Source organism: Ursus maritimus, unplaced genomic scaffold, assembly GCF_017311325.1.
Source record: "Ursus maritimus isolate PB19 unplaced genomic scaffold, ASM1731132v1 scaffold_19, whole genome shotgun sequence".
Classification (NCBI taxonomy): Eukaryota; Metazoa; Chordata; class Mammalia; order Carnivora; family Ursidae; genus Ursus; species Ursus maritimus.
The window spans coordinates 53,547,265-53,564,559 of record NW_024424341.1 but is presented as its reverse complement, the minus strand read 5'-3'; the positions used below and the strand labels follow the sequence as shown (position 1 = coordinate 53,564,559).

Below are 17,295 nucleotides of genomic sequence, written 5' to 3'. Positions count from 1 at the left end.
AAACAGGGACTTAAACTGGCATACAGATTAGATAATACTAAGACTTGTTCATTTTGTTTCATAAAGTAATGATTTTTGTGTACATAAGAAAATATTGTTATTTTTTAGTGATATATATATATATCACTAAAAAAAAAATATATATATATATAGTGTTTGGAAGGAAATAATAATGTCAAGGACTAGCTTTAAAATACTTAAGAAAAAAAATTAAAAAATGGTAAGTGAAGCCAGTGTGGGAAATATTTTTTAAGTGTTGAATTTAAGGTATATGCATTTGGTGTTTCATGTTACTATCCTCAATACTTTTTTATTATTATTTCAATTAAAAAATTGTTTTCTGCCCAGAAGGAAAGCGGTAAGTAAGTACTTTCTGTTTCACCTGTCACAGTTATCTGGACTCCCATCTCCCACCTCAACCTACCTCTCCTCCTGAATAAAAGAAAAATACTCATAGCAAATATATAATATCAAAGAGCAACACAGGAGTAGTCAAAGCGAAGCCTGAGTTTGAACTAAAAAAATTTAAAGGAAATAGCCTTTTTCCCTATTAAAATATCTTCTCCAACTCCTTGCCAGTGCAGTTCCTTTCACTTGTCAAATACAACACTGCTGTCTCTGTTTTATAGCCTAATCTGTGTTTGGAATTCCTTGTGGATTCTTGGCATCTTGAAATAAACAGTTCATGCCAGATAGCAGTCAGAGGTAGATGAATACAGGCACATGTAAAGAGGCAATCAAGTCAAACCAAGTCTGAGATAAATATTCCTTATGCAGCTCAGACCAAGCCCTTTACAATCTTGTCTTTTGTCATACACATCACTTTTCTGCTAAAAAGGGTTAATTTCTTTTCATATGAAAAGCTTCGCTTTTTTCCCACGTACTAGTTCTTGGGGGAAAAAATTACCCCCCCCGAAGAGTCTCAGGTAGAATTTAATTAAGGAAAAGAAATATAGGCGGGCCCGCGGAGGATTCTGGGAGTTGTAGTCGGAAGCACTTCCACTCCAGGGAGGCGGGGCTGTAGTTCTAAACCGCTTTAGGATTCTGGGAAGTGTAGTCCAGAAATTCCGCGCAGGGGACGACAGATCCTCTCCAGCAGTGTGGGTTGTGTCCCTCGTGTGAGGCTAGGCGTTCTGGAAAGGGAGTCGCAGGAACTTCCGCTCCAGGGTTGGTCGCGGCCATTAGTCCCCATGTAGTGGTGAGACTTGAGTCCTAGCAGCGATTCTAGGCCTCCTCAGCCTAGGCGAGGGACGAGTGGTGTCCCAGCCTTCTGCCTTAAAGGCGAAAAGTAATGTCGGACGGAGGATAAGGGGTAGAGGTATTTGCGTTTCCCTCTGATTAGGCAGAGCTTCCTAGACTTTGGGGCGGATCGCGCGCCCCAGCTTGGCGGCGGGCTAGGGTTGTGAATCACTGTTTGGTGGTCTCCTGGGTGCTGAGCCCCTGCAGCCCTCTCCTGGACTAGCCAATCAGCGTTGACTTTTCCTAGCGCTGTAATGTTGGGCGAGTTGCTCTCTGTGAATAAGTTTCCTGGGTGTAATTATAGCACTAACCTAGTGGTCTTGTGAGAGTTAAATGAAGTTACTTCTAAAACGCGGGAGAACAGTGATGGCATACAGAAAAGCTTGCTTCTGGTTACGGGTGCACAGTGCTCCAGCCAAAGTAAATGTAACAATTAGCAAGTGTGTATGAAAAATTTTAAATTTCCCTATATTAAAAAGACACCATACATAACGGGTGTAATGGACGTACAGTAAACTGGGCTGAAAATATGAACAACATATATGCTAGAAAGTGGCTCAATAATCTTGGAGATTCATAAGATAATGAAACTCCAAAAGAAATATGGATATGAACACAAAAGATGTGACTAGTCAGCTTGTAGCTCAACACCCTGACTGCACAACCTGTGGTCTCCAAGCTGATACTAGAGTGGAATCTACAATGCTGGCCTTTCCAGTGGAAATCTACAATGGAATCTACAATGCTGGCCTTTCCAGCATTCTGTAAGATCCCTGTGTCTGAAAGACAGGAAGACTAGGAAAATCAGTGGATCCCATTAGGGTTCACTGAACACACTGCTGTTCTTTTCTCAAGTTTATAAGAAGCAGTACAGTATATTTGCATATGAACAAAGAATGCAAGGACAACTTAAATATAAGTAATTAGATGGACTGCCTGGCAGCAGTCCATAGTCTATATGTTGTATAATTGGAGTAAGCATAGTGGGCTGAAAGGTAAATTCAGGTCCAGAGAGACCTACAGATGATTCAAATTGTATTGGGAATGCACACACTTTGCATATTTTTTCTACCCTCTTTTAGAGGTCTGAACACAATATATCCATAGGATAGGATCTGAGTTCTTATCTTCTGCCAATTATTTCATGAAGTGCTTTCTCAGTTTCATTTTTACCATTTAGAAATTGATCTTTAACTAGTTAATTGTCCTATTTAGGAATAAAACCTTTGCCCAAAACACAGATCCTTGGTGCCACTACATTGTCAAGCCACTCAAACTGCTCCCAGCCTTTGGCAACCATGCGTTTGATTTCTTTTCCTATAGTTTTTTTCTTTAGCAGTATACCATACCAGTAGAATTGTAAAATGTACACATTTTTGTCTCAATTCTTACACTTAGCATAATACTTGTGAAATTCATCCTTATTTTTGCATAAATCTAGTAATTACTTCTAGTTTATTTCTTTTTAATGGTTGACTAGTACTTCCATTGTATGGATATACCAAAAAAAAATTTTTTTTTAAGTTATTGATGGGATTTTGATTAGGAAAAAATGAGAAAGTAATCTTTTGCTTTATATTTCCCTGGTGACATATAATGCAGAGTATCTTTTCATATGCTTATTTGTCATGTGTATATCTTCTTTGGTGAGGCGTCACAAAGTCTTTGACCCACTGTTAAAATGGATTGTTTGTCTTCTTGTTGAATGTTGAGAGTTCTTTGTATATTTTGGATAAAGGTCCTTTATCAAACGTCTTTTGCAAATATTTTCTCCCAGTCTGTGGTTTATCTTCCCATTTGTCTTGAGGTTGTCTTTTGCAGAGCAGAAGTTTTAATGAAGTCCAGTTTGTCAACTATTTCTTTCATGGATCATGCCCTTGGTATTGTATCTACAAAGGTACAGCCATCTCCAAGATCATCTAGATTTTCCCCTGTATTATATTCTAGGAGTTTTACATTTGGATTTTACAGTTAAGTTTGATCCATTTTGAGTTAATTTATGTGAAGGATGCAAGGTCTGTCTAGATTCTCCTTTTTTTTTTTTCTTTTTGCATTAGGACACCCGATTGTTCCAGAACATTTGTTGAAGACTATTTCTGAATCATTGTTTTGCCTTTTCTCCCTTGTCAAAGGTCAGTTGAGTGTTTTTGTATGAGTCTATTTCTGGGCTCTCTATTGTGGTTATTGATCTATTTATTCTTTTTTTAAAGATTTATTTATTTATTTATTTATTTGAGAGAGGGAGAGAGAGAGAGAGAACAAGCAGGAGGTGCAGAGGGAGAGAGAATCTCAAGCAGACTCTGCACAGAGCATGGAGCCTGACACAGGGCTTGATCTTATGACCCTGAGATCACAACATGAGCTGAAACCAAGAGTCAGATTCTCAACCAACTGCACCACCCAGGCACCCCTGTCTATTCTTTCGTCAATACTTCCACTGTCTTCATCACTGTAGCTACACTGTAGCATAGTAAGTAAGTCTTGAAGAAAAGCAGTGTCAGTACTCCAACCTTTTTTATTCTTCAATATTGTTTTGGCTATTCTGGGTCTTTTCCTCTCCATATAAAATTTAGAATAAGTTTTTCAATATCCACAAAATAACTTGCTAGGATTGTGACTGATATTGCATTGAATCTACAGATGAAATTGGGAAGAACCGACATCTTGACTATATTGAGTCTTCTTATCCATGAATATGGAATATCTTTCCATTTATTTAGTTATTCTTTGATTTCTTTCATTAGAGTTTTGTAGTTTTCCTTATATAGATCTTGTACACATTTTGTTAGATTTGTAATTAAGTATTTCATTTAGGGGGTTGCTAATGGTATTATGTTTTAATTTCAAATTATACTTCCTCATTGTTGGTATATAGGAAAACGATTGACTTTTGTATTTGTATCCTGCAACCTTGCTATGATGGCTTATTAATTCTGGGAATTTTTTGTCAATTCTTTAGGACTTTCTACATAGATGATCATATCATCTGTGAACAATGACAGTTTTATTTCTTCCTTCCCAACCTGTATATTTTTAATTTCCTTTTCCTGTCTTAATGCTTTAGCTACAACTTCCATTGTGGTGTTGAAAAGAGTGTTGAATGGAAACATCCTTGTCCTATTTCTCATCTTAGTGGGAAACCTTCTAGATTCTCCACATTAAGTATGATATTAGCTGTGGGGTTTTTTCATGGCAGTAAGTGCCTACATCAAGAGACAAGCAAAATCTCAAATAAACAACCTAACTTTACACCTCAAGGAACTAAAAAAAGAAGAACAAAGCCCAAAGTTAGTAGAAGGAAGGAAATAACAAAGATGAGAGCAGAAATAAATGAAATAGAGACTAAAAAGGCAAATAGAAAAGATCAATGAAACTAAGAGCTGGTTCTTTGAAAAAAGGATAGACAAAATTGACAACCTTTAGCTAGGCTCACCAAGACAGAGGGAGGACTCAAATAAAATTATAAATGAAAGAGAAGAAGTTATAACTGATACCACAGAAATATGAAGGATCATAAGAGACTATGAATAATTATATGCCAACAAAATTGACAACCTAGAAAAAATAGATAAATCCTTAGAAACATATAACCTACCAAGACCAAATCACGAGGAAATAGAAAATCTGAATAGACAAATTACTAGGAAGGAGATTGAAATAGTAAACAAAAACCTCCCAACAAACAAACGTCCAGCAGCAGAAGGCTTCATTGGTGAGTTCTACCAAACACTGAAAGTATTAATACTCATCCTTCTCAGACTCTTACCAAAAAAAGAAGATAAGGGAACACTTCCAAACTCATTTTTCAAGGCCAACATTACCCTGATACCAAAACCAGGCAAGGAGGCCACAAAAATAAAATAAAATAAAATAAAAAAATAAAATAAAATAAAATAAAATAAAATAACAGGCTGATATCCCTGATTAACATAGATGCAAAAATCCTCAACAAAATATTAACAAACCAAATTCAATAATACATTAAAAGGATCACACACTGTAATCAGGTGAGATTTATTCCAGGGATGCAAAGATGGTTTAACATCTGCAAATCAATCGGTGTGATATACCACATTAATAAAATGAAAGATAAAGATCATATAATTTCAATAGATGCAGAAAAGAACATTTGATAAAATTCAAGATGCATTTGTGTTAAAAAGTCTCAACAACATTTCTAAAAGATTTTGCCTGCTGGCTCATTGTCACTTGTCTAACACTATACCTGTCATATAATTCTTGCTCATTTCAGTATCCACATTCACAACCTTGGTTCCTTGACATTCACACCACCTGTGATCTTGTCTTTCATCCTACCTGGGGAACTCACTTCCATGGTCATACTCTAACCCTTAAATCACCAGTAGCTATAATCCTTCCAGGATCTCTGTTCAAAGCATCATCCTCTGACCAACATATCTTCCCAGATTTTTCTATTCTGTTTTACCCTGACTTTGACCTCACCAATTTCTACAATTTATTGATCCTACTACCTTTTCAGTCTCCCTTATTCTCCTCATATCCTAATTTTTGAAGTATACATGGAAATATTAGGGTGAAAATAATGCACTGTGATGGTTTGCTTTAAAGTATTAAAGACAAAAAGAAAGATAAAATTGATAGATCAAAGAAGCGTGGCAAATGCTGATAATAATTGTTGAATCTGGGGGATGAGGGATAAGGTTATGGAATATTTCACCCTCTTCTGTACTTCTGTATATGTTTGAAATTTTTCATAATAAAAAGAAAAGGTGGAAAGCAGAAGTGCATTTTTGTTGTCTTTGGATTTTCTGGATTTGAGTTTAACCCTCACCAGCTCACCTTAATGAAAAATCATGGTCTCACTGGTTTCCATATTTTTAAGACACTTTATTGTATTTACAATATTAAGAGTAGGATGGAGATAGGTTATGTGATGCTTGAACTTGAACAAAAAGTTAATTCAAAATTTATGCAGTATTTATCTGCTCATATTAAAATAATGTCTCTGTATCAATGCAGTTCCTTTCGTTTGACTGACAACCCACATTTCATAATGAGCCATTAAAGTCAAGGAAAAGCCGAAAGTTATTGCTGCTTCTACTTTATACTTCGCTAAAACTTGCATTACTTTGTTACCCCAGACCCTGGGGTGGTTGCTGCTTGCTGCAATTGTTACCTGCATTATGCCTCAGAGTCCTTTGTTTGCCCTTCCAGTAATCTAGTCACTAACGCTACATGTACAGATTCCTCTTCCAGAAGGCCAAGGACATGTTCCAGCTGACCCTGTGCCAAGAGGGAAGGCACAGCTGCTCACGCCTGACTCGGCTCCCTCGGAGGAAACTCCACCACCGCCACCCTTCTCCGGAGCGGAAGTGACTCTGGCCACAGAGCTTGGAATGTGCTCCCAGAATTCCCGAGGAGACTAGGGTCACGGCCATGCCCCCCGGAACGGAAGCTCCCCGAATACCCGGTGCTCTTAGAAGAACCAGATGGCGTAGAGGAAAGATTGGATGCAGATTTTCCATTCCACCGCCATAAAACAGAGTAAAGAAAGTAGTGAGAGACAATGCTTTATTAGATGCGCATATGGCAGTTTTTAAATTATCTTTTTGTTATTGAGTTCTGGCTGAATTACACTCAGAAAGCATGTTCAGTATTTTTTTTTTAAGATTTTATTTATTTATTCGACAGAGATAGAGACAGCCAGCGAGAGAGGGAACACAAGCAGGGGGAGTGGGAGAGGAAGAAGCAGGCTCATAGCGGAGGAGCCTGATGTGGGGCTCGATCCCATAACGCCGGGATCACGCCCTGAGCCGAAGGCAGACGCTTAACCGCTGTGCCACCCAGGCGCCCCGGGAAAGCATGTTCAGTATTATTTCAGAAATGTGAAATTCACTGTTATCCCTTTATGGCTCATCATGTGATCCCTTTTTGTAAATATTTTATGTGCTTTTGAAAAGATGTGTAGTTTGTAGTTGTTGCCAGAACCTTTTGTTCCCCTACCCTCAAATGGGTGTCAAAAATGGTACAGAGCTTCTAGGCTTTTCGGCTCTTTGACTAGACCATCACCCCAAGAGAAAAGTTGCCCCAAGCGCATGATTCCTCCACTTTTTCTGAATTTTAGCCCACTAATTCATCATCTTGTCTTTTTTTTTTTTTAAAGATTTTATTTATTTGACAGAGAGAGACAGCCAGCGAGAGAGAGAACACAAGCAGGGGGAGTGGGAGAGGAAGAAGCAGGCTCCCAGCAGAGGAGCCTGATGTGGGGCTCGATCCCAGAACGCCGGGATCACGCCCTGAGCCGAAGGCAGATGCTTAACGACTGTGCCATCCAGGTGCCCCCATCTTGTCTTTTGATCCTCTCAACAGTTTTAAAAATGTGTCTACCCGTAATCCGCCAGATGTTTATTCCAAATTACCTATTTTGTTATCATTGGAAGTGTATGTGTACTAAAACATTCCTTGTCTATTGCATTTTAAAATTTTCCTGTAATTTTATCCAAAACTACCTTATTATCAGATTGATCCTCCTTAATATATAAACTATTAGATAAGTATTTTAAAAAACATTTCCTTTTGGAAGAGGTTAAGTTAATCACATGGTATGATTCTTTTCTTCCAAGGTTTTATTTAAATTCCAGTTAATTAACAGTCAGTATAATATTAGTTCCAGGTGTAGGATTTAGTGATTCATCACTTACATACCACACCCAGTGCTCATCACAAGTGCCCTCTTTAATACCCATCACCCATTTAACCCATCCCCTGCCCACTCCCCTCCAGAAATCCTCAATTTGTTCTCTATAGTTAAGAGTCTGTTTTATGGTTTGTCTGTCTTTTCCCTCTGCTCATCTGTTTTGTTTCTTAAATTCCCATATGAGTGAAATCTTAGGTATTTGTCTTTCTCTGACTGACTTATTTTGCTTGGCATAATACAGCTTGAATGTTGCAAACATGAACATGAATGTAGCAACATGAATGTTGTAAATGGCAAGATTTTGTTCTTTATAATGGCTGAGTAATATTCCATTGTATATATATACCAGACCTCTTTATCCATTCATCAGTTGATGGACATTTGGGCTCTTTCCATAATTTGGCTATAATTGGTAATGTTGCTATAAACATTGGGGTGCATGTGTCCCATCGAATCAGTATTTTTGTATTCTTTGGGTAAATACCTAGTAGTGCAATTGCTGGGTCTAGCGTAGTTCTATTTTTAACTTTTTGAATTCTATTTTTAACTTTTTAACTTTTTTTTTCTCCAGAGTGGCTGCACCAGTTTGCATTCCCACCAACACCATAAGAGGGTTCCCCTTTCTCTTCATCATCACCAGCATCTGTTGTTTCTTGTTGTTTCCAGTTTGGCACCCTGTATGATTTCTTAAATTGGTTCTGGTCCTTTAAACCACTGACCATTTTCATATAATGGACTTGATGAGAGAAGAAAGTCTCTAAGGTCCTGAGATAATAAGAGAAGCCAGTTTAGATTTCTTTCTAAGTCAGCATGACAGTACATAAACTTTGTTTAAACCTGAAGCCTGGGGCACCTGGGTGGCTCAGTCATTAAGCGCCTGCCTTCGGCTCAGGGCATGATCCCATGTTCTGGGATCGAGCCCCACGTCAGGCTTCTCCGCTGGGAGCCTGCTTCTTCCTCTCCCACTCCCCTTGCTTGTGTTCCCACTCTCGCTGGCTGTCTCTCTCTCTCTGTCAAATAAATAAATAAAATCTTTTAAAAAAATAAAAAAATAAACCCAAAGCCTGACTTATGGCCCACTGAGCATACATCGTGCACCAGCTTTCTAAATGAGTGGCTTAAAGGAAAACCATCTTGTCCTTAAGATACCAATCAGTGTTCCTATTCTCTGAATTCCTTGACGTTAAAACTTGTGATTCCTGCATATATGCTATCTATAACCTTTTGAGCTTCCACAAGATGTAAAAAAGTATAATAATCCTCTGAAAACTGTTCATTCTCCAGAACACTTTATTCCCTGTAAAGAGCGTGTTTCCTGGGCAGCTATCCTAATTTGGCCTTAAATAAAACTCTCTTTCTTATCTTTAGAGATTGTAAAGAGTTTCTTCATTTTGTATCAACAGCTGTTACATCATTTTTCTTTCACTCCTGAGAGTACTTGCCCAGCATTTGAGATAGTTTCAGTTGGACATGATACTGGACCTTGTTCAGCTATTTTTAGCACCACATTGTGCTTATTATTACCACAAATCTAGGCTTTGACTTACAGTTTACAGGAAATATTGACATTTCAGGACAATAAATGCCAGAAGAGCCATCAGACAAATCCAGAATGTGAGCAATCCTACGTGACAGCTCAACTAGTTATTTCAGCAGGTCAAGGGCAAACAAAAAAGGGGAAAGGGAGCTGTTCTAGATTACAAGAGGCTCAAGTGACATAACATCAAATACAGTTAATGTACCAGCATAAAGGAAAACAACATATATTTCTTTCTCAGGAGAAAACCGGGCAATTAAACTTTCTCTTCTCTTTTTCTCTCTCTTTCTGCTAATTTTCTGGATGATGCCATTACCTCATCCCCCGTCCTCCCTGAATCACATCCTCCATAAGACAACTTAGTTTTTATATGAGGAGGGGGAAAATAAGTGATGGGATACTAAAAGTTCAAAAAAGAAAAAAAAATGTCAAGATCTTATAAAGGTCTTAATTCCTTCCCATATTACAATGTTTTGTCTCTATCAATGCAGTTCCTTCCATTTGCCTTATGACTCACGTTTCATAATCAGCAATTAAAGTGAAGGAAATGTGGGAAACATTTGTGGCTTCTGCTTTAAGTCCTGATCAATGGTTGCATCTGTTTCTTGTGGATTCTTGGCATCCACATCCATTCTTGTGGATCTTGGGATGAACAGTTCAGGAACAGAGCACTGTCAGTTCTAGATGCATGCACGCCCATAAAGAATAAAAAAAGGCAGTCCAGTCAAAGTAAGGTTGAGGCTCTGTATTTGTCAAATTCAGTACTCAGTACAGGTCAGCACAATTTCCTTGTAGTATCTGCATTCTGGCCCTCCCAAACCCTGCATCCATGGCTTCCTTTCTATAATCTGTTTCCCTTCCCTCCTTCCTCTCTTCCTTTCCTTTCATCTTTCTCATTTCAAGGTTCTCTAGTCTCTATAAAGTAGTTTCTTAGAATAGGTGGATGGTTTGCTTTGGTTGAGGGTTTTTTTGTTTTGCTTTGTTTTTTGTTTTGTGTGTGTCTTAGTTTTTGTCACGTCTGGAAGAACAATATTCAAGAAATCAACGGGGGAGGGGGCGGCCAACCTCGACTAACAGTATAGAATTAATTCAGGCTGACTATCCAAAAGAGAATACCGACTATCTAAATACTGACTATCATAGGGAGGCTCTCCTGCCTTGAGGAAAAGGCCACTCCACAGGAGATTCCGGGACTTGTAGTCCACAAGATTCACAAGGTCAGACGCATTATGCTCCGGAAGGACGCCCTGAATGCATGGTTGGCTGGAGAAAATACAGAAGTACATAAAAGAGTTCTGTACATTTGGCAGCATGCCCGGGCTGCGGAATTCGCTCCGGACCCGCACGCTGTGAAATACAACCCAGGCTCTCGGTGCAACAGCCGACACGTCCGCCCTAGGAAGGCGGCGGGGTTCCCTGGGAATTCTGGGAAGTGTAGTCCGGGAGCACAGTGCAGCAGGATAACTTCCGCCGCAGGAGGCGGAGGCTGCGTTCCTGCTCCCGGCGGGAATTCTGGGAAGCGTAGTCCAGGAGGTCTCTGTAGGCCGAGTCGCTTCCGCTCCAGGTACGCGAGGCCGCGGCCTTCATTCCTCTGCGAAAGGTGAGCCTTCTGTCCCTGGGCGTCGTCTCCGCGGCCGCACTGACCTGGCCTCACTTTGCCGTGGGCCCGTGGTCATCAAGCCCTCGACCCTGGGGGAGAGAATCTGCCTGCGGCGAAGGGCGGGGTTTGTGTTCCCTCTGAATGAGCTCTGTGGACTGCGGGGTGGTGGGTGCATCCCCGGCTCAGGGCTCGGGCCGGGCTCCCACGTCGCTGGGAGTGAGGGTCTCCTGGGTCCTGCCCTTCCCCGGCCCTTTCCCCGACCACCAGCCAGTGCTGCCGCTTCCCAGCTGTATAATAGTCGGAGAGAATCTTCGTGTCTCTGCCTCTTTCATCTTCTTTAAGTTGATACTAGTGTCCACCTGATAAGAGTTATTTTGAGAGTTAAATGAGGATGTAGAAGCGAAAGACTTATAGTCTGGCTTGGGGTGAAAAAAAAAAATAGGTCTCTTGATAGCAGTACTTTTTAATTTCTGGAGAAGCGCTCAGTTCCCTGAAAGCATCTGTGAACCTGGGATGGGGTCAGAGCTCCTGCTGCAGTGTCCCTGGCCCTTCTCTGATCCCTGAAGGAAGTGAGGCTGCACCCAGATTCCCAATTTTTTTTTTTTAATCTAAATTTAAGTTTTTGTAGAGGGTCATTCCTGGGTGTTGTCTGGGACGTCCACTGTAATTTATGCGGGAGTTCTAATGAAGTGGTGATTTCTCTCAGCCTCCTTTCCTTCCCCAGCCTGGACTTCTTGAAAAAGGCCGCTGGGAGGAGGGAACGGCACTTTGGCTCCTGGAGGCAGAGCCTCACCTGAGTGGGATTTAGCGTCTCTCTTTCTCTTATGTTACCTCCTCTCAGGGGAGAAGATATTTCCTTAACTCATCTGCAAATTCTTCTACGGTGGAGATGCCCTGACTTTTGTTGCATAAATAAATACAGGAAGGGATGGGGGAGTACTTGGGCATGGATAATAACGATTATATTTACTTTTTAAAGCTTTTATTTAAATTCCAGTTAGTTAACATAGAGCATAATATTAGTTTCAGGTGTCCAGTGTGGTTGGCGATTCAACCCTTCTATAATATCACCCAGTGCTCATCACAACAAGTGCACTCCTTCGTCCCCATCTCCTGTTTCACCCATCCCTCCACCAACCTCCATTCTGGTAACAGTCAGTTTGTTCTGTATAGTTGAGAGTCTGTTTTTTGGTTTGCCTCTCTTTTTTCCTTTGCTCTTTTGTTTCTTTAATTCCACATACGAGTGAGATCATATGGTGTTTATCATTCTCTGACTGACTTATTGCACTTAGCATAATATTCTCTAGCTGCATCCACATCGTTGCAAATGGCAATATTTCATTCTTTTTCATGGCTAAGTAATATTCCATTGTGTATTTACACCATATCTTCCTTATGCATTCATCAGTTGGTGGACACTTGGACTGTTTCCATAATATGGCTGTTGCAGACAATCCTGCCATAAACATCAGGTGCCTGTTCCCCTTTGAATCACTATTTTTTATCCTTTGTGTAAATAGCCAGTAGTGCAATTGCTAGATATAGGGTAGTTCTGTTTTTAACTTTTTGAGGAATCTCCATGTATTTTCCACATTGGCTGCACCAGTCTGCATTCCCACCAACAGTGTAAGAGGGTTCCCCTTTCTCCACTTCCTCACCAACAATTGTTGTTTCTTGTGTTGTTGATTTTAGCCATTCTGACAGATGTGAGGTGGTAGCTCATTGTAGTTTTGATTTGCATTTCCCTGATAATAAGTGATGTTGAGCGTCTTCCCATGTGTCCGTTGGGCATCTGGATGTCTTATTTGGAGACAGGTCTGTTCATGTCTTCTGCCCATTTTTAAATTGTATTATTTGTTTTTTGGGTGTTAATTTTGTGTAAGTTCTTTATGTATTTGGATACTAACCTTTTATCAGGTACGTAATTTGCAAATATCTTCTCCCATTCCATAGGTTGCCTTTTAGTTTTGTTGATTGTATCCTTCACTGTGCAGAAGCTTTTTATTTTGTTGTAGTCCCAATAGTTTATTTTTGCTTATGTTTCCCTTGCCTCAGGAGACATATCTAGAAAGAAGTTGCTATGAATGATGTCAAAGACATTACTGCCTGTGTTCTCCTCTAGAATTTTGATGGTTTCCTGTCTCACATTTAGGTCTTTCATCCATTTTGGATTTATTTTTGTGTATGGTGTAAGAAAGTGGTCCAGTTTCATTCTTTTGCATGGTGCTGTTCAGTTTTTCCAACACCATTTGTTGAAAAAAACTTTTCCCCATTGGATATTCTTTCCTACTCTGTCATAGATTAACTGACCATATAATTGTGGCTTCATTTCTGGGTTTTTAATTCTGTTTTATTGACCTGCATGTCTATTTTTGTGCCAGTACCATACAGTTTTGATGTCTACAGCTTTGTAATGTAACTTGAAGTCTGGAATTGTGATGCCTCCAGCTTTGCTTTCTTTTTCCAGGTTGCTTTGGTTCCATACGAATTTTAGGATCGTTTGTTCTAGCTCTATGAAAAATATTGTTGGTATTTTGATAGGGATTGCATTAAATGTGTAGGTTGCTTTGGGTAGTATAGACATTTTAACAATATTTGTTCTTCCAGTCCGTGAGCATGGAATGTCTTTCCACTTCTTTGTTTCCTCTTCGATTTCTTTCATCATTTTTTTTCTAGTTTTTAGAGTACAGGTCTTTCACTTCTTTGGTTAGGTTTTTTCCTAGGTATCTTATAGTTTTTGGTGCAGTTGTAAATGGGATTGATTCCTTGATTTCTCTTTCTGCTGTTTCATTGTTGGTGTATAGAACGCAACAGATTTCCATACATTGATTTTGTATCCTGTGACATTACTGAATTCATATGTCTCTTGTAGAAGTTTTTCGGTGGGGTCCTTTGGGTTTTCTAGAGAGTATCATGTCATCTGGGAATAGTGAAAGTTTGACTTCTTCCTTACAAATTTGGATCCCTTTTATTTCTTTTTGTTGTTGGATTGCGGAGGCTAGGACTTCCAGGACCATGTTAAATAACAGTGGTGTGAGTGAACATCCCTGTCTTGTTCCTGATCATACAGGAAAAGCCCTCAGGTTTTCTCCATTGAGGATGATATTAGCTGTGGGTTTTTGTATATGACCTTTATTATGTTGAGGTATGTTCCCTCTATCCCTGCTTTGTGGAAGGTTGTTTTTCAGTCTTTTTTTTTTTTTTATCGTGAATGGATGTTGTACATTGTCAAATGCTTTTTCTGCATCCACTAAGATATCATATGGTTCTTATCTTTTCTTTTATTGATGTGGTGTTTCACATTGGTTGATTTGCAAATATTATACCACCCTTGCAGCCCAGGAGTAAATCCCACTTGATCGTGGTGAATGTTTCTTTTAAGCTGCTGATGGATTTGATTTGCTATTATTTTATTGAGAATTTTTGCATCCCATGTTCGTCAGGGATACTGGCCTGTAATTCTCCTTTTTAATGGATTCATTGTCTGGTTTTGGAATCAAGGTAATGCTGGCTTTGTAGAATGAGTTTGGAAGTTTTCCTTCCTTTTCTATTTTTTGAGAAGAATAGTATTAACTCTTTAAATGTTTGGTAGAATTCCCCTGTGAAGCCATCTGGCCCTGAACTTTTGTTTGTTGGAGACTTTTGGTTACTGATTCAATTTCTTTGCTGGTTATTGGTCTGTTCAAGTTTTCGATTTCTTCCTGTTTCAGTTTTGGTAGTTAATATGTTTCTAGGAACTCATCCATTTCTTCCAGACTGTCCAATTTGTTGGCATATACTTTTTCATAATGTTCTCTTATAATTATTTGTATTTTTGTGGTGTTGGTTGTTATTTCTCCTCTCTCATTTGTTTATTTATTTGGGTCCCTTCTCTTTTCTTTTTGATAAGTCTGACTGGAGGTTTATCAATTTTATTAATTTTTTCAAAGAAGCACCTCCTGGTTTCATTGATCTGTTCTGTTGTTTTTTTAGTTTCTATATCATTTATTTCTGCTTTAATCTTTATTATTTCCTTCTGCTGGCTTTAGGCTTTGTTTGGTTGTTTATTTGACATTTTTCTTGCTCCTTAAGGTAGGCCTGTATTGTTATATACTTCCCTCTTATGACTGCTATTGATGCATCCTGAAGGTTTTGGACCATCATGTTTTCATTTTTATTTGTTTCCATGTATTTTTAAATTTCTTTATTTTCTGGTTGACCCATTCATTGTTTAGTAGCATGTTACTTAACCTCCATGTATTTGTGGTCTCTCAAGATTTTTTCTTGTGGTTGACTTTAAGTTTCATAGCGTTGTGGTCAGAAAGTATGCGTGGTATGATCTCAGTTTTTTGTATTCGTTGATGGCTGATTTGTGACCTAATATGTGATGTCTTCTGGAGAATATTCCATGTGTACTTGTCAGGAATGTGTATTCTGCTGTTTTAGGATGGAATGTTCTGAATATATCTGTTAAGTTCATCTGGTCCAGTGTGTCATTCAAGCCATTGTTTCCTTGTTGATTTTCTGCTTAGATGAGCTGTCCATTGATATAAGTGGGGTGTTAAAGTCCCCTACTATTATTGTATTATTATCAATTAGTTCCTTTATGTTTATTATTGTTTTATATATTTGAGTCATAATTGGGGTCAGACATATTTACAATTGCTGTATCTTCTTGTTGGATTGTCCCCTTTATTATATATGTCCTTCTTTGTCTCTTGTTACAGTCTTTGTTTTAAAGTCTAGTTTGTCTGTTATAAGTATTACTACTCCAGTTTTCTCTTGACATCTATTTGCATGGTAAATGTTTCTCCATCCCCTCACTTTTTTTTTTTAAGGTTTTATTTATTTATTTGTCAGAGAGAGAGAGTGCGCACAAGCAGGGGGAGCAGCAGGCAGAGGGAGAAGCAGGCTCCCCACTGAGCAAGGAGCCTGATGCAGGACTCAATCCTAGGACTCTGGGATCGTGAGCTGAGCCAAAGGCAGACACTTAACTGACTGAGCCACCCAGGAAGCCCTTCATCCCCTCACTTTCAATCTACAGGTGTCATTAGGTCAAAAATGGGTCTTTTGTAGGCAACATATAGATGGGTCTTTTTTTTTTTTTTATCCATTCTGATACCCTAAGTTTTTTGATTGGAGCATTTAGTCCATTTACATTCAAAGTAATTATTGATAGATACGTATTTATTGCCATTTTATTACTTGTTTTGTGGTTGTTTCTGGAGATTGTCTATGAGCCATTCTTGTCTTTCTCTCTTTCATGGTTTGCTGATTTTCCTTAGTGATATATTTGGATTTCTTTCTCTTTATTTTTTGCTTGTTTATTAGTGGTTTGTGATATATGGTTACCATTAAGTTTGTATATGACCTCCTCTGCATATAGCAGTCTGTATTAACTAGATAGTTGTTTAAATTTGAACACATTCTTTTCTCCTCTCCTCCCCGTGTTTTAGGTGTATGTTACTATATTTTTATATCCTTTTTGTGTATGTGTGAGTTCCTTGACTGATTTTTTATAGAAATATTCATTTTTACTGCTTTCATTTTTCCTGCATTCATATTGTCACTTTTGGCCTCTCCGCCTCTCCTTTCCATTCAAAGAGTCCTCTTTGATATTTCTTGCAGGGCTTGGCCCTTCAGGGAGTGTCTCCAGTGTGTGCTGCATGCACTCCGCTGTTGCATTCTAGTTGCTCTAGCCTTCAGGCCAGTTGTCTGCAGATGCTCTCCTTGCCTGCTGTGGGCAATGATTGGTCCATGGCCTGAATGTGGCAAGTTTTATCTGGGTGTGCTGTGATCTGCTTGTGAAATGAGACTTTTCATCACCTCCACCAGAACTGAGGGCCTGTAAAACTCTCTGGTTGGAAGATGTGGTGTGGGCAGGTTTTGTGTTGGTCTTCTGGGGGAGGGGCCTGCCATGCTGGGACTGAGGTAAGCATGAATGAGAAAGGCAGTTCTATTGGAGCTAAATATTATTCTAGGGGTTTTACATGAATTAACCTATTCAATCCTAACAAGAGCCCTCTGGGGTCCCATGGATACTGTTATTCCCACGTTGTAGATGAGAAAAGGGAGGCATAGAGTGCATAAGTTGTTTATCCTTGGTGTAAGCAAATTAGGGAGTCAGTGTCTGCATTGCACTGTTTCCCGCAGGTAGTTCTGTGTTTATGCTGAGAGGTGAGGGAGGTAAATGGCACCAGCCAGCTCCTTTGTTCCCAGAGAAGTGTCTCCATGAATGCTGCCTCTCAGGGACACACTCTG

General features: G+C 39.2%; 1 protein-coding gene and 2 pseudogenes across 1 annotated transcript in view; 2 read left to right on the top strand and 1 right to left on the bottom strand.

The window, feature by feature from the left end:
- The window catches only part of LOC121103545, a 21,897-nt pseudogene extending 10,855 nt beyond the window's left edge, over nt 1-11,042 (bottom strand).
- The window catches only part of ZNF112 (zinc finger protein 112), a 43,543-nt gene continuing 37,181 nt past the window's right edge, over nt 10,934-17,295 (top strand). Inside the window, exon 1 of the mRNA XM_040634121.1 lies at nt 10,934-11,055. The gene's annotated coding sequence lies outside the window, so the exon portion shown is untranslated. The remainder of the gene's footprint in view (nt 11,056-17,295) is intronic.
- The window catches only part of LOC103657029, an 18,504-nt pseudogene continuing 12,209 nt past the window's right edge, over nt 11,001-17,295 (top strand).